Source organism: Podarcis tiliguerta (assembly GCF_965153285.1).
Source record: "Podarcis tiliguerta genome assembly, chromosome: 8".
Taxonomy (NCBI): domain Eukaryota; kingdom Metazoa; phylum Chordata; class Lepidosauria; order Squamata; family Lacertidae; genus Podarcis; species Podarcis tiliguerta.
The window spans coordinates 41,038,044-41,062,056 of record NC_139541.1 but is presented as its reverse complement, the minus strand read 5'-3'; the positions used below and the strand labels follow the sequence as shown (position 1 = coordinate 41,062,056).

At 43.1% G+C, this 24,013-nt stretch overlaps 1 protein-coding gene across 13 annotated transcripts in view; it reads left to right on the top strand.

The window, feature by feature from the left end:
* The window catches only part of ZFHX3 (zinc finger homeobox 3), a 395,772-nt gene that overhangs the window by 144,648 nt on the left and 227,111 nt on the right, over positions 1–24,013 (top strand). For 4 of the 13 annotated variants that reach the window (XM_083452374.1, XM_083452364.1, XM_083452357.1 and 1 more), the window contains exons 1-3: positions 5,425–5,975; positions 13,930–14,041; positions 19,487–19,557. The gene's annotated coding sequence lies outside the window, so the exon portion shown is untranslated. Of the gene's footprint in view, positions 1–3,610; positions 5,147–5,424; positions 5,976–11,453; positions 11,566–13,929; positions 14,042–19,486; positions 19,558–24,013 lie in introns of those variants that run through there. The other 9 variants (XM_083452360.1, XM_083452377.1, XM_083452359.1 and 6 more) reach the window with 7 other exon arrangements.

The following is a 24,013-nucleotide window of genomic DNA, read 5'->3' as shown; positions in this document are numbered from 1 at the left end:
CATTAATAATAGATCCCTTCCTCTTCTAGCTTTACAAATGCCCGCAGGCAGGGTTTCATGCTGCCTGTCAGATCAGTATCATGTTGAACTGGGCACCAGGTTGCAGCATTTTATTTATTTAAAATATTTTAAAGCCAATTTTTACAGCCACACTTTACAAAATGAGATACATACAAAGAAGGAGACACAGGTGGAGATATAGTGGTCACGTTAGAGAAGGGTACAAATTATTCTGAACTTGCTGTTCTGAAATACACAACTACTTTGGGTCTTAGATAAATGCAGCAGTGAAGAGAATTTCAGGCCTGCCAAAGGCCTGTAGTGAAGGAGCAAGATGTATATCAGTTAGAAGTTCTAAATTTGGGGGACAGCCAGTGAGAAGCCCTTCCTCTTGTATATGTCAACTTAATGGCAAGCTCTCAAGAAAGACCCCTGAAACAGATATTAGTTTGGTTGTCATCCATCTGTCTCGAGAAACAACGGAGAGTGCCTCAGAAGGCGAAGCCAAATCACTGTGGCTGCAGGGACCAGTAACTCATAACTGTTGCCTCCAATGTTGTTGTTTTTCTGTGTTAGCAGCATCAGAGGTGGATTTTGGGCAGCACAACTAGTTTCCCCACACAGAGTGCTGATCCAAGAGAACACTTTCCTGCCTCCTTCCCAAAGCCTAGTTATTGCTCACCCAGCTTTGGGAAGGAGGCAGGATGGCTCTAGGACCCTGCCAGAGCACTCACAAAGTCCAGCACCTTGCTTACTCGGCTTTTGGGAAAGTAGTGTGAGGGCTGTGGGGGGTGTCAAATTTTTGCTTCACACAGGGCACAATATTACCAAGGCCTGCCCCTTGCAGCACTGAAGTGACCTCTCCAGGAAGCAAGACTGGGCAGTGTATATGGAAGTCCTGGGCTGCCCAGATGAAAAGACCCCCCTCTTGGCCTTGCAGATGTCGTCCAAATAAAATCAGAGCAATACATTTGGCACCAGCGTGGCTGCAGGAGTTGCCGGAAGGAGGATACAAGATTTGTGTAGGGTTTATTCCTTAAGCCCAGAGCTTTCCAAACTTTTCATGTTGGTGACACACTTTTTAGACATGCATCATTTCATGACACAGTAATTCAGTTTTGCTAGCAAACCAAAAGTTAATCTAATACCTTTCCAGCCCTGGGAGGAGCACGGGGAGCATTCACGTGGCACACCTACACACTGCAGCCAACACGCTAACATGTCACGACACACAGTTTGGAAAGCTCTGCCTTAGCCTTTTCTTTTCCCAAAGATGTCCTACAAGGCAGTGGGTACAGATTTTTTCCTCTACAGCATGTACAGTTGCTGCCTTCTTGATTATTGGGCCCACTATTGGTCTAGTACGCTCAATCCACCAGAGCTGATCTTCACATGCAGGAGAAATTCCTAACTCATCAAGGGTTTGAGACATACTGGCTATCCTCACCTGGTTTGGCAGGCCAGTCACAAGTCAAACCTGAGTACAGGTTAGGGACCAAAGCTGTATAAACTACCACAGAAGGAGCACAATGTGTCCCTCACCAGAGGTACTACCCCTCCGCTAACAAACACCCCATACACCCCAGATATTAGTTTATGGGCAGGATTATATGGATGATGGTACTACTTTAGATAGCTGGATTCCTGGTCAGGACTTTCAATTGAGCACAGAAACTTACTGGTAATCAATGCAATTTTCATGAATAGGAGCCAACTCCTGAGGGCCGAGAGGCCTTTGCTCCACCCCCCCCAATAATTGAGGGGGCGAGGCCCCCCCAAGTTGATGGGCATTGCCATTCAAATTGTGTGCATGTACTGCATCATGTGATCGATTAAAAGGGGCAGGGCTTACCTCCCCCCATCTTTTATTCAAATTGCCCCCCCCCCCATTTTCATGTAACTATATCCATAACCAGTTTCACATCACTATCCAGACTGGCTGACTTCTCAATCCATAGAACCACTGTCTTTTCCATATTAAGTTTCAGTGTTTTCTTCCATATTTATCTCAGCAGTGCATTCAGACAGCTCTTCAAGAGTTCCACAGCCTCCCCTGGGATTCTTAGGTGGAAAAGAAAGGTATAGATGTGTGCCATCTGCCTATTGATGACACTGAAGCCCAATCTGATGAATGAGTTCTCCTAGGAGCTTCATATAGATGTTGAAGAATAGGAGGAATAAGATGGACCCTGTGGCACTCCACAAACCAGAGGCAATGGGGCGGGGTACTGAACTATGTTTTGGTACTGAATTTAAAGAAGGAACTAGAGACATAATAATACTATGCCTCCTAAGCCCAGGCTTGACAGTTCAGACAGAAAGATACCATGGTCATCAATGGTGTCAAATGCCACTGAGAGATGCAGTAAGTAAAATCAAGGTGGTTGCATTCCCACTATCCAGTTCCCTGTTCAAGACATCTATCAAGATGACCAAAGCTAGTCTGGAATTTAGCTTGGAATTCAGACAGGAATGGAACATAACACTCCCATCTGCTTAGTATAACAGAATTAAGATGGAAAAGAGAGGACCCTTAAGCCCTAAGCAGAATTTATGTTGGAAAAGAGCCTTTCGGGTGGGGGCTCCTTCTTAGACACTTGTACATAAAAACAAGGCAAGAGGAACAAGTCATCTCCAGGCTTTGGAAGAGGCCTTATGCAGGAGTACCACAAAGACTGCTTCTTGTTTCCTTTGTCCTCTCAAGATGTAGCATGGCAGGATACATTGGAAAATACACTGCTGGTCGATCAGACACTCCATCTCAGCCAGGATCAAGAGGCAGCACAAGCTCCTCACTTTAAAAAATTAGTGGGATTTGCTGCTGCCACAACATATATTCTCTTCTACTTGTGACCCCAGAAACCAGGATACAGACATCCAACAAATGAGAAGCCAATGGGTTTCTAGTGTGGGGAGGGCTGGATCACAATCTACACTCTACTGAGGCCAAACAAGCCGTGTCACCAAAGAGCCAATCCTGGGGAGAAGCATCCCCAAGATGAAAGCTGGGTGCCTGGGTATGTCCTCCCCCTCTCCCCCATTAGCAGCTGGGGTTGTAGCAAGTGAGTGTAATAGGCTAACACTCTACAGCACGAATCAAAATCACACATTTGATTTGTTCACTTTGATGACAGCGTATTCAGTCATACTCAGTTATCTTGCCAAGACTCTGATCTCCTTTAGCCAAAGGGCCCTTTAAATATCCCATTTCAAATAGGAAGAAAAAAGCGGTCTAAGGCAGCACCTCTCTTCTTTCGGCCTTATTAAGGCTCTGCTCTCTGAATTTCTATCACTCCCCTCCCCCCAGTCTTTCTGAAGGAGTTGGGTTGATTCCATACTTTTGGGACTTGGTGACATTAATGTATCTGTTTTATGTAACATGGAGTCATTATTATCTTCAGAATCCTAGATCATAAAAAAGGTATAACAAGAGGCAAGGAGGGCTCTCCCCCCTTGAAGATAATAGCAGTCCTGCTGAGGAAGAGAAGGGCAAAGGTCAAAGAGCTGCTTTCTGATTGGCTGTTCCTACTCTGCATTGACATTTCTGCAGTTTCATCAGAAATTCTAAACAATCCATGTGAAAACTGAGTGTTCTTTTCAGAATCTCTCTCTCTACACACACACACATAAACCCCCAATAAGCCCTTAAAGTGTAATCTTGGTTCTTGGGACATTTCTTTGTGCCTACACACTTACCCCCACCCCATGGAGAGCCCATGACTGAGCCAAATTATGGGAGCCTTCAGATGCAGATGTGGGGAGGGGCTCCTCTCCTAAGTAGCAAAGCTTAGATCACTTTTAGAGCACCCAAAGGAGAGATTTGGATCAGAAATTGGAAAACAGCCCTAAAAAAAAATTCTTCCAGAAAAATATAGCAAATGAAATGTAGCAATTTATCATTTTCTAGTCCTTTAGCTCTATTTATATTCCCAGCAGCTGGATAGTGGCTGGGAACACCCAAATCAATTGACTTGCTAAGCATTTAAATCCCCTTTTATCTCTCAGTTTTTCTGTCAGTAGGAGGGACAGAGCTTCAGTCTTTCCTATCTAAGTAAAACAAATGAGGAGGAAGATAGAAGGGGAACTGCAATACTCATCTATCTTTATTGGACTTCTGCCCGTCTTGCATTAAATTTATAAGAAGTTCTAAGCATTGAAGTAAATGAGATAATAATTTAAAACCATATTATAAATAAAATAATGTTTTAGGAATAAACAACAAATCTTTCCCTGAGTAAAATAAAAATATATAATCAGACAGATTTTATACAGTGCTTTCCTCTTAAGTGCTCAAAGTGTCGCAATAATCCTTACAACAGGCTTGTAAGGGAGGCCTATATGTTTATTCCTATAGTAAGGAAGCTTTGGAGAAACCCAGTTATTGTTTATTACATTTTTTAACCGACTTCAGTGAGTTTAGGGTGGTAGTTGGCTCCCACCACATAATATTACCCTCACAACAACCTGGTGAAGTAGGTTAGGCTAAGATGTGGTGAGTGACTCATGATCAACTCAGCAAGCTTCCTGGCTGAGTGACAGATTTGAAGCTTACTAACAGTCTGAGTTGTTTCACTTTATAAGGGAATGTCTGGATCTTGTGAGAAATCCTTAGGAAATAACAGTGTGAATTGGGATGGTTAGGTGGGATGGGAGGAAGACTCAGGGCCCAAATTGCACAGTAAAGTTGCAATCCAGTGCACACTTGGGAGCAAGTCTCATTGTTCTCGTTACTCATTCCAAGTACTGTAAACACAGATTGGCTCAGACTGCAGGCCTAGTAGACAAAGTAAGCTTTAAAAATCTCTCCGAGATATACCCAGATTAAAGCTATTGTAAGGTTACACGTCCCTCACTAAATTAATTCCCAGCTAAAAGGGCAATTTCATATCTCTTTTTCCTCAAATTTTGAAAGATGGGGCCTGGTATTAGTAGGCATTCATTTATTTCTCCACTGTCCATTGGACTCTCTCTTATTTAGGTACTGCAAATTACCACACTTTTTTAAATTAAAAAAATACCTAAATATTTCAGAAAACTACACACACACACACAATGCCTTTGGCCAGACACAACTCTGTACACACCAACTGCAGAAACCATGGAGGAAGGATAGAAGAGACTGTTTGGCTCAAAGCAAGGAGAAGTAGTAGGAATAAGGCAGAAGCCATTTCTTTCTTTCCTTGTTATTAAAGATACAGATTTGCTACTCTTTACCTTTATCAAAGGAATAAAATAACTGCAGCCATGTTATCTGTGTCAGGCTGTTGTAAAAGGCTGCTGGGATTTGAGGAATTCAAGCAAGGGAGGGGTATATCAAACTAACAAGGCCCAGGTAAGTGGGCCACCTCTTATCTGAAACAGACATACCAGGGAGCCAATGGGAAGGAGGGTTGAAGGAGAAGAGCCAATAGAGGCTGCCTGCCCCTTCAGGGTCCAAGAGCTGCTCTCTGAGGAGGGAGAAGCTCTCTGTCCTCCTGAGGCAATTCTCTTGGTGAGGCAGGCTGGGGAGCCAGCCAGCTTGGCTCCAGCCTGGCTCCAACTTCTGGGCTGTGGGCTTAACACAGAATAGTGGCACCCGCCATAGTACACATTACCCTTCCTCCTCCTCGAGTCCCTCCCTCAGGCTGCTTAAGCAGATGGGAAATATGGCCGCTCTCTCACATCACCCCACACCAACTTGGTAATTATTCCGTTCAGTTCTGAGGAAACAGGACTTGTGGGGTTTGTTATTCCTGATTAATGACTCTGGGTGCCTTGCTCCATGAAGGGACTCTGCCCCCTGAAGGACACCCTGCAGGGCCTCAAGGGACCAAAGCAAGGATAGGCAGCTGTTTGGCTCTTCTGGAACCTTCCATCAGCAACAATAGCAGCAGGATGAGGAGGCGGCTGGCCACTCTCAGCTTCCAGCTAGGCCGCACAATGTGCCAGGCCTCCAGGAGGCTGGGTGAGCAAGTGGGGGCTGAAGCCTACAAGTGGTAAGTAGTGGAGGAGGAAGGGGTGCCTTTTTAGCACCAGGAAGCATTTGGTTTCACATTTATAGGAATTGAGGACCCCATCAAATTGGCACCCCATTGATACTCCTTTCAGCACTGCTCCCCCTTTCTTGCCCTGGTATTAAGGCACTGTACATATATTAAGAAAACAGCCTAGACCATATTCTCAGGTTTATAATATAATTAAAAGGGGATAGGGAGGGAACAAGAAAACAATCCAAATTCCCTTTCTCGTGTTCCCTTAAAGCCAGATGAGAGAAGTGTAGATGGTCTAGTTATCAAGGAAACTGAGGAGCCAACCACTGAATTTGGGTTTGGGATTCTTGTTTGCTTGTCATATATATATATATATATATATATATATATATATATCTGCCATTGGTGATGCTTGCAGCAAATTTAGCTGAGTAAATTATGTAGCTGAGGGAGGTGACTTTTGCACTTCAATTCTCTACTTAAACAGAAAAGGAAGTGAAAATTTAAAATGTTCAGAATAATACTCATTGGAAATTCCTGCATTTTGAGCAAAAGCACTAGTTTTGGTCTCAAAGCATGTTGATGGTTTCTAGAAAGTTGTACTGAAACTTCTCTATCGAAACAGTATTTGGCCATTCAGATAGGAGCAGTTGTCATATTAGCTTCCAACAGTATGCAGATATTTGCAGTCAAAACACCCTATGAGCAAACAAGTGCTGGCCCTTCTTAAATAAGTACAGTTGGGGGGCTGTGGCACCAAGCTGCAGCAGTTATTGGCCTCAGGTCTCTAAAACCTTGAAACACTTTGGCTTTTCCGCAAGTGGCTGGCAATGACATTGGAAATGCCATGAACATAGTAGGGAGATGAGCCTCTCAGATACCTACCTTGGATTTAGCTAGTTGATGTATCCTATGCACACTTCCATTTGTCCTGCCACACTTCCACTTCCACTTGTACCGATTCAGCAGTAAAGAGCAGGCTTTCCTGGGGAAAGCAGTGGGCCAACCAAAACTGATTGGACCCATGCCTAGAAGGCGCAGGTCAAGTAGAAAACCCTTCGGACCCATGCTTTCTAGGCCTGGGGCAAGTGGAAGTGTGGTTGAGCCCTGAGCCATGACAGGCTTCAGTCCAAAGACTGTTCTCAGATTGGATTGAATGCCATGACTAAGGGCATTTGTGCCATGGCTGTTTCCATACTGTCTGGGATTGCCAGGCTTGCTCCTTGAAGTGCTATTTTAAAAAGGGGGTACTACCATTGCAAAGTGTCTGCAGCAGAATCTTAACAAGATTGTTTCACTTTTAAGAGGAGGGAAAAAAATACATTTTTGTACTTTTATTGATTTTCAATATTGTACAAAGGCAAGCCGTGTAAAGCAATAACACAGAAGAAGATACAGCCATTGAAAAACAATTACAGATCAAATGCCCAGTTCCTTTAATCAGACTGCAGAACCAACTGCTTTTGCTGGGTCAGGGAATATAAATGATACAGCCAAATGGAAGAAAAGCCAGGAGTTTAAAATCACCATGTTATCCCAAGGGGCTGTGGTGCATTCTTCATCACCACTACCCTCCCCCTATCGGATTTGCAGTTGGCTTGAATCTGCTGCATTCTTATTTCATACTTAGTTCAGACATCACAGAATGAGCAAGGGGTGGAGGCGAAGCAGTTAGCCAGATTCCCAGGTTTTGTGGAGTGTGTGTTGGGGGAGCAGTTTTAGCCAAGATGAACTTGCTACTTTTCAAACTTTTTGTATCTTTCACAAAAGGGGATGTCACTGTTTTGAAAGGATTTCAAGGTTGAGCAGGAAACAAGTTAAGTGTTGTACAGATGCCACTTATTACAACAAACAAACAGTTGTATGATTGTACATTTACTAATACATTATGAATTATCATCATAAAAAAATAGCAGTAAACTGCTATTATGTAAACAAACAAACAAACAAACACATTTATCCTAGCTTTTTATAACACTTGGGTGATGTCCTTAGCAATCTAAATTGCTCTTCCACAACGTTTCCTGGAGTTATTGCAAGATTGGGTTTCTTTAGTGCAGAGCAAATTCAGAAGGACCCTATCACTTGTGGCACTCACTTTGCCAGAGCTATGATGGTCTTTTTGCACACTTTTAAGAATCTTCATTCTGAAATATTTGGCATTATTCGAGTTATGACCACAGGCTCTGTATTTCATAATGTGCATCCAAAAAGCTACAGTATTTTAAAAAGTAGATTAGCTGACCTAATGAGTTATGGCAGACAAATATGTCTCTCAGTGCTGGATTGCTCCAATTACAGAACAACTTGGAGGAGGTCCTTCCTTACCATACCTAGGCCTAATGGGAGATGTGAGTAGTTGGAGGACTCTCCCTCCCTCCAGTGGCCACTCTTCTGCACTGAGAATTCATGAGTGGAACAGTCTTTGTACTGCTTGGCGGGGTGTATGTGTGTGTCTGGCCTCAAGGGTCATTCAAAGAGCATGGGCTGTTTCATTTGCATTGCCCTCCTTTTGTATATTTATAATGTGTTCTATTTTGTCAGAAGTATTTAGTCTGAATTTTTGCTCTTAACTATACTGTATGAACAAACTCAAAGGGGCAAATATAGGGCAGAGTTGATTCTTGTGTTGCACTTTCCTGAGACTTTAATGCAGCTGCCAGTTTCACATTACATTTAGGCTGCAGGGCTGTAATATGAACATTTTGGCAGACCCCTGAGTTGACTGTTGAGCATATTGCGTGTGTTGTTGTTATTATTGTTGTTGTTGTGTGTTAAGCGGTGGTGGGGAAATTTGCTATCACTCACAGGCACTACATTTGTCCTTAGGCAATCTGAGATGGTGCTGGCATTTTTCAGTGATGCCACGGTGATTTCTAGCAAAAAGGAGACCACCAGCTTTGCCATTAGAAACAAAAGCCTAATGAAAGGCAAAGCAGGCGTACCACAGAGCCTTTGGCGATTAGCTGTAATTCTTGGCAGGGAATGACATGCTCTTCCTCTTGAATTAGCACAGGGCATGGAATTGGGCATGGTGCTAATTGTGATTAGACACAAACAGGCTCCTCAGTATGTGGGCATGCAGCAAGACAAAGGCAGATGCCGTGGCTTTTCAGTGTGGCCTCCTAGACAGTCTCACATGCAGGACAGCTGGAAGGATGAAGAGGGGTTGGCTGCTTGTCAGTTTGCAAAGAGTTATCCTAGGAGTTGAGTACCAGTGGGGTTCTTCTGTGGCCATGCTGTCCCCTCCCTTTCTTGCCATTCATAGGATGTTGCTGGTACCCACACACTCTGTGGTCTGCATCTATCTATTCATCATGTCTTCTCTGATGAGGGTTTTGCTTCCCTCTGCTGCAGTCTTGGTTCTCATTGTGTAGGTTGCATTTAGTTCTAGTTAGATTACTGTTGTGCTGTGTATTAAAATCTGGTTGTAAGCTGCCTTGTGAAGATTCTGTTTCGCAAGGTGGAGTACAAATGTTTAGAATATTTTAAGATGGCTAAATATTTCCATGACTCTCATCTTGGGCCTGCACACTGTTGAGTTATCCTGAAGCAACTGGATTGGGTTTAAGGATGTGGTCAGGGTTTGCTGTTTAAGTTGTCCCATCCTCTGAGAACAGTAAAAAATAAAATCAAAAACAACAACCGTATTGTGTGAATTGTGCATTCAGTGTAAAGGTAGTTCTGGATTCTTGTGCCTGGGGGTGGAATTATCATTATGGAGAGATGTGAGCTGAAATTACAAAATGGATTCACAAAAAATAGATTACTTCAAGCCTTATAATGTGAAGCAAGGGAAATGGACACAGATAGCGAGGCTATTGCCCGTTTTTCAAGATTTTCTTCCACACGCCTTACTGTAGCATGCAAAGCTAAAACAAGGAAATGTTAGACTCTTAAAAGTTGTGCATATTTTATTGGACTAGCCCACCATAGAGTACATCAGTTGTATGTTGCAGATACCTTTTGCTGGCACAGAGCCCAGGTGCTTCTCTGCAGCTTCTATTGCTTATGTTTTTGTTGAAGACTTGTTCAATCCGCCTTGGTGCTTTTTGGAAAGTCCCAGCTTCTCTTAGCTTCCAATTGTAAATAAACACATTTTCTAGCCTCTCTGGGGCCATGGTAACTTTCAATATAACATAAAGAAATAATTTAATTTCTTAAAACCACCATGTGATTTTATAGGCCAGGCTCATAACTCTAGTATGCTTGTGGTATAAGGATCAGAAGCATACAAGGATGTCTTTGTAGCTGCTGTACTGCATACAAATATATGGAGCAGGTTGAAGGAGGCTCTGTTTCTAGCATCAGGTAGACACATCCCAGCTCTCCTTACAGCCTACCACAGGGTGAACCTGCATGTTTGGTGTAAGTGATAGCCAACATGGACTCAAATCATAGGCTTATAATTTCCCAGGTTCTCTTGGGAAACTGATGGGATGGGATTTGTAATTAAACATTGGTCAGGTGATAATATGATGTCAGTTTTGCACAGAGTACCAAAGGCTATGTCACAACCAGAACCCTATTAATATGTTACCAGGGGCGTCTTACTCATAGAGGCGCCAGGGCGCCAAGTTCTGGAAGGCGCCAGGGAAGAGGCAGAGGCTGGACGCGGTGCCTCTCGGCATCAGCTCGCTGCCCTCGCCCACCTCTGCCACGCTGCGCCGAAGCAGCACCGCGCCTGGAGCCTCTATCTGCCATGGCCACCGCGGCACGAAGCTGCCAGCTGAGCTGGGAGGCACTGTGTCCAGCCTCCCCCTCTTCTCCGCCAGAGGAGCCGCCCTCCAGCCGCTGCCTACCTCCTCCAGCCCTGCCGGCAGCGCTGTCCTCCCTAAAAAAAGGTGGACAACTCTGGGAAACTGGGGCAGGGGGCGGGAAGGAGCTTTGCACCATGGCGCCAGATATGCTTAAGACGGCCCTGTATGTTACAATAAACATTAATAGAAAGAGGGACAAGAATGTGGCTGCTGCCCTTGCTTCACTCCTACATGCATTTGGCACCATGTAGTTATGTCTGTTCACTCATGAACCTTGAATAAGTCAGTGTTCCTGATCACACATGCAGTTTGTATGTGCACCATCTCTTTCAGATATTAGGGGCATGTTTAAGAGGTGGAATTGAGGAAGACAGTGGGTGCAATCCTGTTTCTCCTCTTGTGTGTTCATCATAACATGGGAAGATAGCTTCCGACTCATCAGGGACAGCTGGGTCTGAAAGCCTCATAACTGCTGTGGGGTGGAGCCTGGAGGAGAGATTTTTGCTCATTCTGCAACCTACATTTTTTTGTTTTATAAGGCTGCAAATGGGCCTCTTGTGGGATCATCTTGTGTCTGAATGGAGAGATCAAGGGAGCAAAGGAGTGAATGGAAAATCCACTCCCTGTGGGTGCAGATTGACTTAACAGGGAGACATGTTGCAGCCTTGAAGAAGCAGATTGGAATATTGGCAACAGAAGCTTCCATAGCAGTTGCTCTTTGCCAGCATTTTTGCAACATGAAGATTCCAGAGCTCCTCTTCTTGGCTGCCTTTCCCATTTCATGGGGAAGAAGGACAAATGGCTGGATGAGGGAGAAAGAGATAGAAGAGGTAGAGGTGGGTAGCCTAATAGCAAAGAGTGCAGAAAATGTGTGACTTTGCTGAAGGATGAGTGAAAAGTGACTTGGCATATAAAGAGGGGGAACTTGTTCCATCCATATACAGTAGAGCATCATGGTGAGGAAGTTTAACAGACTGAAAGCAGAGGAGCTTTTGAGTGGAAAGCATAAGGGACTGAAAGGTGTGGGTTCATAACTGGAAGGACTGAGACTGATCCAGAAACTAGTCTTTAGCAGGGGTCTGAGGTGCATTGAGAGTTATTCTCTCCTTCCTCAAGGTGGCAATTTTCCCTTCCTCCATGCAGGTCAATGAAAAGAATGCCATTCCACTGACTTTTAGGGAAATGGGAAAGGCCCTGATTTCCCCGGTCAAGCAGGCTCCCCATTAGTGAAGCTACTGTCCCTTCCTGCTTCAGCTTTGTCTTTCAGTCATGTCTTCATGCTACTTCCTGCCTCTTTCCTATACCACTTTTTTGTTGCCTTGCCTTGATAACTGCATCAAAAATCCAGGGTTAGCTGCACTCATAGGAGCCAACTCCTAGGAGCGAACGTCCCTTTGTCCCCTCTCCCCCATAAAATATTTGAAGGGGCCAGGTTCCCCCTCAAAGGTGCTGGGCATTTCCATTCAAATAGTGTGGGTGCACCTCATCATGCGATTTATTATGTGGGGCAGGGCTTACCCCCCCTACATATTTTATTCAAGTTGGCACCCCTGGCTGTACACACCCCTTGTAGTTTTATTTGGAAAACTATAAGGGATTGATAGCTTTAAGCTGATGAAGCAGGTGATAGGTAGCCAGCACAGAGGAAAGTAACAGGATCATAATGAGATACAAGGGGGGAAATGCAAATAATACTTATAAAACATTCAAAATGTTCTAATCACTGTAAAAATATTAAATAATTAGAAGGTGAAAGCAGTTACTGGATCAGCTGCTCTGTCACTGGTTGATAAATAGGATCTTGCTGATCTACCCCTTGCCATGATGTTCTTCTTGAGAGGCAACTCCCTAACCGTCCTTGGTTTCCTGGCTGGTGGCAGACATTAGAGTGCACCTCTCTTCAGCTTTATAGCCCCAAGGCATAAGAACATAGGAGGAACCCTGCTAGACTGGGCCAAAGTGCTATCAAGTCGAGCATCCTTCTTCACACTGGCCAACCAGATACCTGTGGGAAGCCTGCAAGCAGAACCTGAGGTTATCAGCGGTCTCCCCATCTGTGGTTCCCAGCAACTGATATTCAGAGAAATACTGTAGTAACTGACAACTGGAAGTAATAATCCACTGCCAATTGCTATGCCAGTACACAGTCTTTGGGTCTTCTTAAACCCCTGAATCACTGTTAACATCTTTAACATTTTGATGTTAAAATATTGTCCTTGGCCCATTGTGGACTTCGTATGTCATACCCTGACCTGTTTATAGTGCATGCACACTTCTGTCTCTTGTGATAATCTAGCTGTTATTTGCATTTGGAGGATCTACTTAATTTTTTTTTGGGGGGGGGGGGGAATTGAATTTCCATATGGCCAGATGTATTATACCTGTTATATACATGGATAACATGCACATAATATGAAAGGAAGGGAGATTTAAAAAGAAACTACTGGAAAGGATTACAAATTAAGTAGTTATGTGTTCAAAATCAGAAAAAAGAAAAGCTGTTTTTGTAAAATTGATGAAGAATCTTGTGACACCTTGAAAACTAACAAGTTTGGTTTCAGGCTTAGGTATCTCTTCCTACTCCATCTAGAGAAATATGAATATCATGATCTTAGATTGGGTGTTATTATTTAATATGCTTAGTTTTTCTATGCCCTGCCTTTAGTTGGATATATTATTAAATTCTGATCCTTGAAAACTAATAAAAATAAACTTTTAAAACCTAACAAATTATATTATTATACTATAATAAAATATGTCTGATTTTGAGGTGCCACAATACTTTTTGTTGATTTTCCTGCTAAAGCAGCAGGCTACATCTACCCACCTGGAAGCTATTTTTGTTAATATTAATACCTCTCAGCAGTGCTTCTTTCTGGGGGGTACGCAGGGGTACCTAAACATTTTGTGAATCAAAGTTTGGCCTCATTTAGGGGCAGTATTTCAATATGAGTAGGAAAATGAGAGTACCCCTAAACATTTTTTTAGGAAGAAAAAAAGCACTGCCTCTTAGGCAGATGCTGGAAAAACCAAATAAAGAAAAACAGAAAGACTAAAGAAAACCACCCAAGTGAAGGTCAAGGAGTATTCAGGGTGGAAGATGACCGACACTAGCACCAAGGGATATCAGGGTAATGCTAATTCATGGCAAATGCCAATTATTCAGAATAATGTCACTGATCTCCTTTTTATTTGTACAGGTGATGAAAGGGAAGAACTTCCACCACCTTCAATAAGGGGTAAGAAGAGTTCCTCTCCTCAACTGAGCAGTGCCATGCTGTTGCCACAGCTTTGTCTCAATGGCTTGTTGAGGTAAGATTTATGTACACTAACTGTAATCCTGTGCATATATACTTGAAAGTAAGTCTCACTGAGATCATTTGGCCTTACAAGTAAGTGTGCAAAAGACTGCTGCCTAAGCATTCTAAAAATTCTATTTTGGATTGCTACCTTCATAAATGTATTGACTTGCACAGGAGGAACATCTTCAAGCACAGGTTTCTTTGGCCTCTGGAATGTTCATGGTGCTAAGCAAAGGCAAAATGTGTAGCCTTCTTAGAAGACAGAGTAATTTCTGAAACATACATCTGGTAGCTGTTGAATCCTGGACTCCTAGATACAGTTTCAGTTTCAGAAGCATTCAAGGCTGTGAAACAGAAGGGCTTAAAGCCATCTATGTTGGGTGTGCAGGGTGAATGGAGCAAAAATGGGATTTCTCCTAAGCTGAATAGCAGATCACAAAAATCCCATTTAGATTAGATTAGTTCAGAAATTGTGGGAAATGGTACATAGAAGATGCTAGTTTGAAACAAAGGAAATCAAACTATTGTTGATGAAGGGAACAAACCTCTTTTTTAAATGATTATGGGACAAATTACAGTTGACAGTTTTTGAAAATAATGTTTGTTTTTAGAATGTGGTGAGTAGGAGCACAAGCGTTCTTAAGACTATTCCCTTCCAAGTCACAAGATTTATGCCAACCATCACAACTTCAAACTTGTCTGGGTTCAACTCCAAGTATCTTGCATCTGATATCCATCATGACCAAACTGGGGAGGCAGCAGTACTGCATAGCCTGAGTGAGATGAAAAACACGTAGCACTTAATGTGATTACATAAATAAGTGACACTACACTCCAGAATTTCTCCAAGGTTTCATCTAGTCCCTTGTGTGGTGAGAGCCAGTGTGGTGTAGTGGTTAGGAGCGGTAGACTCGTAATCTGGGGAACCGGGTTCGTGTCTCCGCTCCTCCACATGCAGCTGCTGGGTGACCTTGGGCTAGTCACACTTCTCTGTAGTTTCTCAGCCCCACTCACCTCACAGAGTGTTTGTTGTGGGGGAGGAAGGAGGAAGGGAAAGGAGAATGTTAGCCGCTTTGAGACTCCTTTGGGTAGTGATAAAGCGGGATATCAAATCCAAAACTATTCTTCTTCTTCTGCTTGTATGAAACAGGGTGGGGGGACCAGGTAGAAACACTTGGATGGGAATGGGAGGAGATGAACAGTTATTCAACATAATCCTATTTGGTTTTCCTGACAGAAATGTGTGGTAGTGTGCTAGAATAGCTCCTCCAACTCATACTAGTTCCCCCAGACAAATTACAAACACATCGTGATCTAACAGGATCAACAGGATGCAATTGCCCTTTCAGATTTCAAAATGAAGATCATTAACTGTGATTACTAATGGCAGAAGAATGTTGAAAACCAGATGGGCAAACATTTCAAACTCTCCTAACCAATGCAAATAATTGTCTCATCCAGTCATAAATATTCAGATTTTCATGAAACCAAATTCAACTGCGTGATACGTCAAGGTAATGAAAGACAGAAGAAAAAGCAAATAAAAAGATGTGGCTTTTGGTGTGATAAATGCACATCCAACAACACTCAGTGAATCCATACCAGTGTCCATATTGCAGTTGAGATAAATGAGATGCAGTCTCGGCTTTGGTGCATATTTAATGTCATTCTTTTCACAACTATGCTATAAAGAGATCATTTTAGAGGGATCATTTATAAATTTTGTGTTGACCAATTGTGGAAAGTAGATTTATCTAACGGTGCATATTCTCTGTTTCTGTCAAGTCATATATTCCTATACCAGCTGACTTCTGGCCATCGATGATGGACTATGCAGGTCACCTTAAGCAGCAATTGGTGGAAATACAGGATACCAATTTAACAAATAAATAAGTAAATATGTTTGATCTTATTCTGTAAAAAAATGGCATTACAATTCAGCTGAAGTCAAGCACTTCTAAGTTTAATTGACTTTAATGAGAGATATAAGTTCTCACATTGAAATGAACAGAAAAGTGCTTTTGCACATTTATAATTAGTGTGTTAGCTGTGTCTGTTCCTGGAGATGTCTGATCTGGGGACAGTGATATCTGTTTTAGTTACACACCATATGTATCACTCATAGTGCATAGCTGTCAACGTTTCCCTATTTTTAAGGGAAATTCCTTAATTCCAAATAGGATTCCTCGCAAGAAAAGTGAGAAGTTGACAGCTATGCTATAGTGTGCTGTATGTGGGGCTGCCTTTGGAAAGGGTTCAGAAACTTTAGTGGGTCCAAGATGCTATGACTTCATTGCTGATTAGAGCCAGGTACAAGGAGAACAAAAACTCCTTGTTACAACAGCTCCACTGGCTAATGGTCTGTTTCTGGCACAATTAGAAGTGCTGGTTATGACCTACAAACCCCTATACAGCTTGGGTCCATGTTATCTGAAGGACTGTTTCTCCCTATATGAGCTTGCCTAAGCTTTGAGATTTTCTGAGGTTTTTCTTGGTCCCGCCACCTTCATAGGCACATTTGGTGAGGGTACAAGAGAGGACCTTTTCAATGGCTGCTCCTAAACTGTGGAACTCACTTCCATGGGAGATTAGGCTGGCCACCTCTCTGCTTTCCTGTTGCCGGCCGGTAAAGACTTTTTTGTTTAGAGGACTTTTTCTACTAAGTGGCTGTTGTGGCAGGGTATTGTATGGTTTTGTTTATTTGTTTTTGGATATTGTTGCCATGCTTTGTCTGCTCCACCTGTTCTGAGAGCTTGCTTGTTTTCATTATAGCTATTGGAAGTACAGTGGTACCTCGGGTTACAAACTTAATTTGTTCTGGAGGTCCGTTCTTAACCTGAAACTGTTCTTAACATGAGGTGCGCTTTTGCTAATGGGGGCCTCCTGCTGTCGCCGCGCCATCGCCGTGCGATTTCCGTTCTCATACTGGGGCAAAGTTCGTAACCCAAGGTAACTACTTCCAGGTTAGCAGAGTTTGTAACCCAAAGTGTTTGTAACCTGAGGTACCACTGTACAACCTTCTCTTCCAGACTTTTTTAAAAATCAGGAAAGCAAAAATCTCAATGCAGAAGAGGCTAACAAAGTAACAAAGTACCGGTAGCTGTGAGTCTGCCTCTTACACATTAGAGCAGGGAAGATTACCACTTGCTGATTGCCTGGGTTTTTCATAACTTGGTTAGTATGCTGCTGAAGCACTCTCGGTTTAACATGCCAATCAGGTCTGTGCAGGCACTCCACAGCATGGAGCTTACAACCAGACTAGTTATGCTGATAATGACTACGGAAATGCCCAAGCATTTTACTTGCCTGCTTTTTGCTTATCTTGTGCTCTCTTTCTTTTCATACACAATGCCACATATACAGCTTTTGGAAGATGGTTCAAGAATGAAATGTTCAAAGGTCTATTGTATTAGTTGATGCTGTTGCCGCCTTAACCCTCACCCATGCCCCCAAAGATTCCTGCTTGCATAGACAACACTGTTTCTTCTTCTGAGCCACCACAGAGTTTGATGGGATAAAATACAGCCATGATGAAGAGAGACTAAGACCTTGAAGAAGAGACTTACTTTGTCCTGCTCTGAAATGGCCATGTTGAACAGAGACTGGAATGAAGATAGCCAGTTCACATTCCATCAGAAAGCTTATTTTTTCTGTGTGTATGCAGAACAACAGTATTGCAGTTCCCTGCTTGGGGAGGCATTTGGAGTATTTCCCCCCCTTTTGATTCCAGGAAGAATTTATACATTTCAGTCCAGCTGGTACAGAAAGTATGTCTAGGCTTCCTAGATCCTTTATCAAAAGTGAAGTTAACTAATCCAGCCTTCCTGTATTGAAAAGTCATGGTGTCTTCAGGAGATGGAAAAATGTCTACTTCTGTTGTTGAATGGTTAATTTTTAAGACTCTTATCTTTTGTGCTCTCTTGCTCTCTGAATTTGCTTGAGGCTCCAAAAAGGGTTTTCGGCAACCTCTAGTTAATCATTACTTAGCCATCTTCTCCCAGCTCCAGTTCTTGACACCATGCTCCTTTCTAGAAATCTCCCTGGTTCCAGGGGCTTTGCCATCCATAGGAAATACAAGAAACCCCATCCAAGAGCTGTCAGAAACAGCTGGTGCCGTCTCAGGCACTCCAGCCTTGCTCATCTTTGATTTTGGCTGTGATCCAGACTGTTTTCCTGTGATCGTTTCTCTGTCTTTTTTCATAATCCCTTTTAAAACATAACCAGCAATTAGCTGCTCCCCACCCCCCTCGGCTGTTCTCCACATGTATATGTACACCAAATGCCACAACGATCTGATTTTCTCCAAGTCTAAAAAATACAGTTTTGCATTAGCTGGCAAGCAAATTATGAAAGGCTTTGTATTTACTCACTTTGTAAATGATGTTGATCCATTTAAATGTTCAGAAGCGGTGAGATGCTAAAGACATCCAGGATGACTGTGTATTCCTAGGAAGGCAGTAGAAAGCAATCTACTGTTACCTCATTGATTCAGCTTTCCTCCTTTGCTGTCAGTGAGCCAAGGAATTCCCCCAATGTTGTTACGTAGCAGATACCAGAAACATGAGTCACTTCTTATTCCCTGATCAAAAGGTCCACTGCATCTGTGCATGGAATGGCGATGGCTGGGCTGCATGTCTCCCAAGGTGCCCTGGAAGGAACACATTTGCCAGTTGAGACTTTGTCATCTTTCTTTCTGCTGCCCCCTCCTCTCCACGCTTTTACTTGCCTTTGCATTTTCCTTCCTTTCTTCCTCCCCTTCTGTCAGTGCATTGCTGTCAGCAGCAAGCCCAGCAAGAGCTGGGTCCCTCTTGCCTTCTGGGTTGTTGTTGTTTTTTGTATGTATGTATGTATGTATGTATGTATGTATATATGTATGTTGTTCTTTCTTTCCTTCTTTTTTACTGCAGCAGCCTTTGGCTGCTTACTCTGCCAGGCTGGATCACCAAAGACACATGATTCACTCACAATGAATAATCAATACCAATATTGATCTGTGGAAAATGTTTGTAAATTCCTGGAAAGAAAATCAGGAACAGGGGACAGGGAGGTTTGTGGGGGACGACAGACAGTTTGCAGCAGCGGCTTCCAGTAATAGGAGAACCATTCTGGGGTCCCCAGCCACATCTGCTTCTCCCCCACCCATTCTTCAGCTGAAATGTGCCTGAACATGCTAACCAGGAAGCTGGCAAAAGTGTGCAAAATGGATAGCAGAGGTAACATGTCTGTCCCACACTGCCTAGAGCATTTCCATGGCCCAGAATCTGGAGGCAGAAGGTCAATGTAAACAGCTATCTGCTACTACCTTACCTGCACAGTATGGTTTGTATCCAGCTAAGTTCTATTTAGAGTTGACTCATTGAAATTAATGAGCCTAGGTTAGTAATGTCCATTGATTTCAATAGTTCTGCTTGAGCATGACTAAACTTGGATACAACCCTTCTTCCTTCCCTTCTAGGAAATGGTCCAGCTCTGTGTAATATGCTCTTGGGCAGCCACACATCCTTCTACAGGTTCATGGAAAAACAAGTGAGTTCCTTCTGCTTTTCAAACCTGTCTGTCTGGTTACCTAGGGACAATTCTTATATGCCACAGGGAGCGCACTTGTTTTGGGCTTGCCGATCAGAAGGTTGGCGGTTCAAATCACCACAGCAGGGTGAGCTCCTGTTGCTCTGTCCCATCTCCTGCCAACCTAGCAATTTGAAAGCATGCCAGTACAAGTAGATAAAGAGGTACCGTTGTGGCCGGAAGGTAAATGGCATTTCAGTGCACTTTGGTTTCTGTCACCATGTTCTGTTGCACCAGTAGCAGTTAAGTCATGCTTGCCACAGGACCCTGAAAGCTGTCTGTGGACAAATGCCGGATCCCTCAGCCTGAAAGTGAGATGAGCGCTGCAACCCCATAGTCGCCTTTGACTGGACTTAACTGTTCAGGAGAACTCAATAATTATAGGCATCCTCATCAATGAAAACCTGGTTTTCCCAGAGGCAGTGGTGGGACACAGAACTTGAGTGTGTGTATCCTACCAAGCTGAGTTGTGGCTGTGCTAATTTTCCAATACTCTTGCATCTGTGAAATCTACTGTTTGTACATAGCCTACCCCTAAAGCATCAGCTGTCACCAGTAGGAGAAAGGCTGGTTTGTTTTTTGTTTTTTTTTAAAGCAAACTTCTCTCTGGCTTCTGCTAAGCTCACACAATCCAACTAGCAGAGTCAGTGATATCACAGGGGGATGAGATGCCCCTGCTCATCACAACTGCTCAAACCCAGTTATTAATTCTGCTGCCACCACATCTGCCCTGTGACATGTGTTAATTCCAGTTCTTGGCCTCCCAAGCAGGGTTGCCAAAGAAGGTGCTTATGAATATTTCATTTATTTATTAAATTTCTATTCCACTGTTCCTCCCAGAGGAACCCAGGGTTACAAACAACAAAAAATAAAACAATAACAACATATTAAAAACAATTACACTGCAGTTGCCAAATGGGAAAGATTTCTGCTTAAAGGGTTTGTTGAAAGAGGAAGGTATTCTCAGTAGGTGCTGAAAAGACTACAGAGACAGTGCCTGTCTAATATTCAAGGGGAGGGAATTTCAAAGGGGAGGTGCCATAACACTACATTATGTGGAACAGACCTCCCGATAAGATGTCTCTCAAGAGACAATGGAGTGCACCTTTGGGGGTGAAGTCAAACCAAAGTGACCTCCCTGGGGCACAAGTATGGAGGTCCTGGGCTGCCTTGATGACAACACCCCCCCTTCTCGGCCTCACTGATGTGGTCCAATGGAAAGCAGAGCAATATGTTCGGCACCAGCTTCACTACAGGAGTTGTCAGAAGGACGTGTACAAGGCACCCTCCAACCATCTTAGTGGCCTCACTCTTAGGGGTTACTCCTTAGCCTTTTCTTCTCCCAAACAAACCCCCCCCCCAGGGCAGTGAAGGTTTAGGATCAGGGTTTTTCTTCTCCTAAATGGGCTACCTTCCCAGGTTGACAAGCCCCATTTGCCCCTCACTTCCCTCTCCATCATGTGCAGAAACTGCTTCCTTGACCATTGGACCCACTATTGGTCTCAATCCACCAGTCTGTATTCTCATGCAGCGGAAGTCCCTAACTCATCAAGGGTTTGAGACCCATCAGTTACCCTCACCTGGTTTAGCCAGCCAGTCGAAACTGTTCCTGGAGTGTGGCCACTGTTGCATGTTGACAGCTTCAGTAGCCACAGGTAAGAGTGCAGGGGTGGAGACCAAAGGTGGACAGACCTCCCCGGAAGGAGCATGATGTGTCCCTCACCAGATGCGCTATCCCTCCCCTAACACCCCATGTACCCCTAAAGGGCAGTAATACCACAATTAAAGATGAGGGAAAATATGATAGGTTTTCCTTGCATGAAAGTCTGAATAATAATAATAATAATAATAATAATAATAATAATAATTTATTTGTACCCCACCCATCCGGCTTCCATAGAAACCAAAAAACACTAAAATATCATACATTAAAAACTTCCCTGAACTTAAGATGTCTTCTGAATGTCAGGTACGTAGTTGACAAGGAACAATTATGACTGCAGAGAAGGACTGACCCTCACCTAGAAGACCAACTGTGCCGGATCTGCATGGGGACCCTTCACCGCTCCTTCCTTTAGGGTCAAAGGGTCAGTAATCATGCCCACTGCCTTTGCTAGCATGTAGCGGTTCTTGTACTTGATGCAGAGATTGGGATGACTCCCACCCAGGTTTCTAGTGTTATGTGATGTGCAGATCAGCACATAGGAATAAAACCAGAGAAGCAATCATGGCTATCTTTGGTTTGACACTTTTTGCAATGCAGACTAGTTCATTTTTGCAAAGGCCTTTTCTTGTAATTGGGCTTCTGTCGATATGAATTTTTATTGACACATATCACTGTATCTCCTTCACCAGAATCTCTGATTGCCATAAACAGTAAACACTGAAAGGAGTGTTTACTTGTCAGAAAAGAAACAATCAGAAAGTTCTGCCTCTTAAGTTCTACTTTATTGTTGAGTCCTTCACCTTTGCACCACGTTTCTCAGTCAGCTAAGCAGGATTCCCTTTCTTGACTGGTAGTTTTATTCTTTCATGGAACAAGCTTGTATGGTGTAATGGCAAACAGAGGGTAGCAGAGGGAATATTGTCAAAAATCTCCCTCTCTTCTTTTCTCTCCCCTTGCTTTATTATCCTCTCTCTTTTTGTCATTTAACTCCAATTATGGGATGCTAAGTGCTTTTGGAAATTTCATTGTTAATATCTTCTTACAGTGCTATTAACGTAAATCAACTTTAATAGTGTCCCAGCAAGTGTAAAAGCAATCAAAAATTCAGTACTCACGAATCATTCTGTAATTTCAGCATAAAATGTTAATAGAAATAATATCGAATACCATAAAATATCAGCAAATTCAACTTTAAATATAGGTGATAAATGACATTTCTGTCCTGAGAAGTTCTGTGGACTTTGCACCAGGAATTCTTTTCCTGGCAAACCCATGCTATAGTGATCCAGGAACCCTCTTACCCCTCCCTCCCCTTTGGCACAACCAACATCATTTTTTGAAGAAATTCTGTTTGTGGGAATATTTCCATTTTCAGAATCTAAAACAGCATTTAGTCACATGCAGCAGCAAAGCAGTTTTAGTGGCCAGAATGCAGGGTCAGTGTTAATTGATTTTCAAGCAGCAGACACCTGCTAGTACCTGGCTGCCCTCAGGCTGCCCAGAAAAGCTCTAACTTCATTGATGTTGGCTGAGACTTGGAATTTCCCAGAAAAAAGGCTTTAGTTGAACTGGAATTAAAGCTGCAAATATCTATCATCTATTAATTAAGTTTATAAAACCCTCATGAGAGTCCTGTGGAAGCAACATTTTTGTGCTGCTCATAGTGCTGAAGAAATCATTTGAATTGCTGGAATATTCTGTCTGCAGAAGTGCAGCCCAAAGGCTTTAGGAAAGTGAATGTGCAGTTCATTCTTAACATTACAGGATCCCACACTGTGCTTCAGCTTTTCCCTTCTAGGAACCTGTGCTCCTGCCCAAGAACTTGGCAAAGGAGGTGTCACCCACCTGATCATGTTAGATGCAGAAAATGGCTGGGCTGACTCGAGTAGCTTTGAAGTTTGGGAGCACAACTGCCAACATGAAGAAACTACTTTATTTATAGCTCAGTTTTGCCAGACCAATATCAGCTCAGGTATCAGAGCATTTCACTATGTGTGTTGTCTCATTTCTGGGCTTATCTTAAATTTAAATAATGATTTCTTATAATTCTCATCACTGCTAATATCATCAAAGTTCTTTGGAAATTAATTTCTAGGCTCAAATGTTTTTCTGTAATGAAACAAGTTGCAGCTTGAGGTGACCATTTACACCAGGAAAATGCCATAGGTGTGGGAGGAGAGTGCTTTAGGCACTCCCCATGGCTTGTTCTTAAAGAAATTTAAAGAGATGTCTCACAGATCTCTGATTTCTTGTCTAGTTTGACCCCGATGCTTATAGTTGGATGTTGAGTTTTCCTAATAGTGTGTAATGAGGGGCAGCACCAGCCAGCCTGGGGCACCACCTGGTAGTGATATGGCTGCTACCACCTCTGCTGCCATTGGAGCAGCATGGTGTGGTGGGATAGCTTGCCGTCAGTCACCCCCCTAATCCCCTCCTATCTGCAGATGTATTTACCCAGCAGTAGAAGTCTTTCCTTAGGGAAGTGAGTGAACACTTGGTTTCATACTGTGATGGTCAACTGTCATATTAGATTCCCCAGTATGAGATGCCTGATGACTTCTTCAGCCATTGCCCTCTACTAGGGTGGTGGACCTGTTTGAGTAGCCTGTTCTCAGAGCTAGAGGCAATGAAGCAGACTGGGAGATTGCAAAAACACAAGTAGCAGACATCTAGATGTGGATCCAACTAAACTCAGAAAAAGCTCATTATTGAGCTCACTCTCAGTAGTGATAATGGCAGCAAATAATAGCA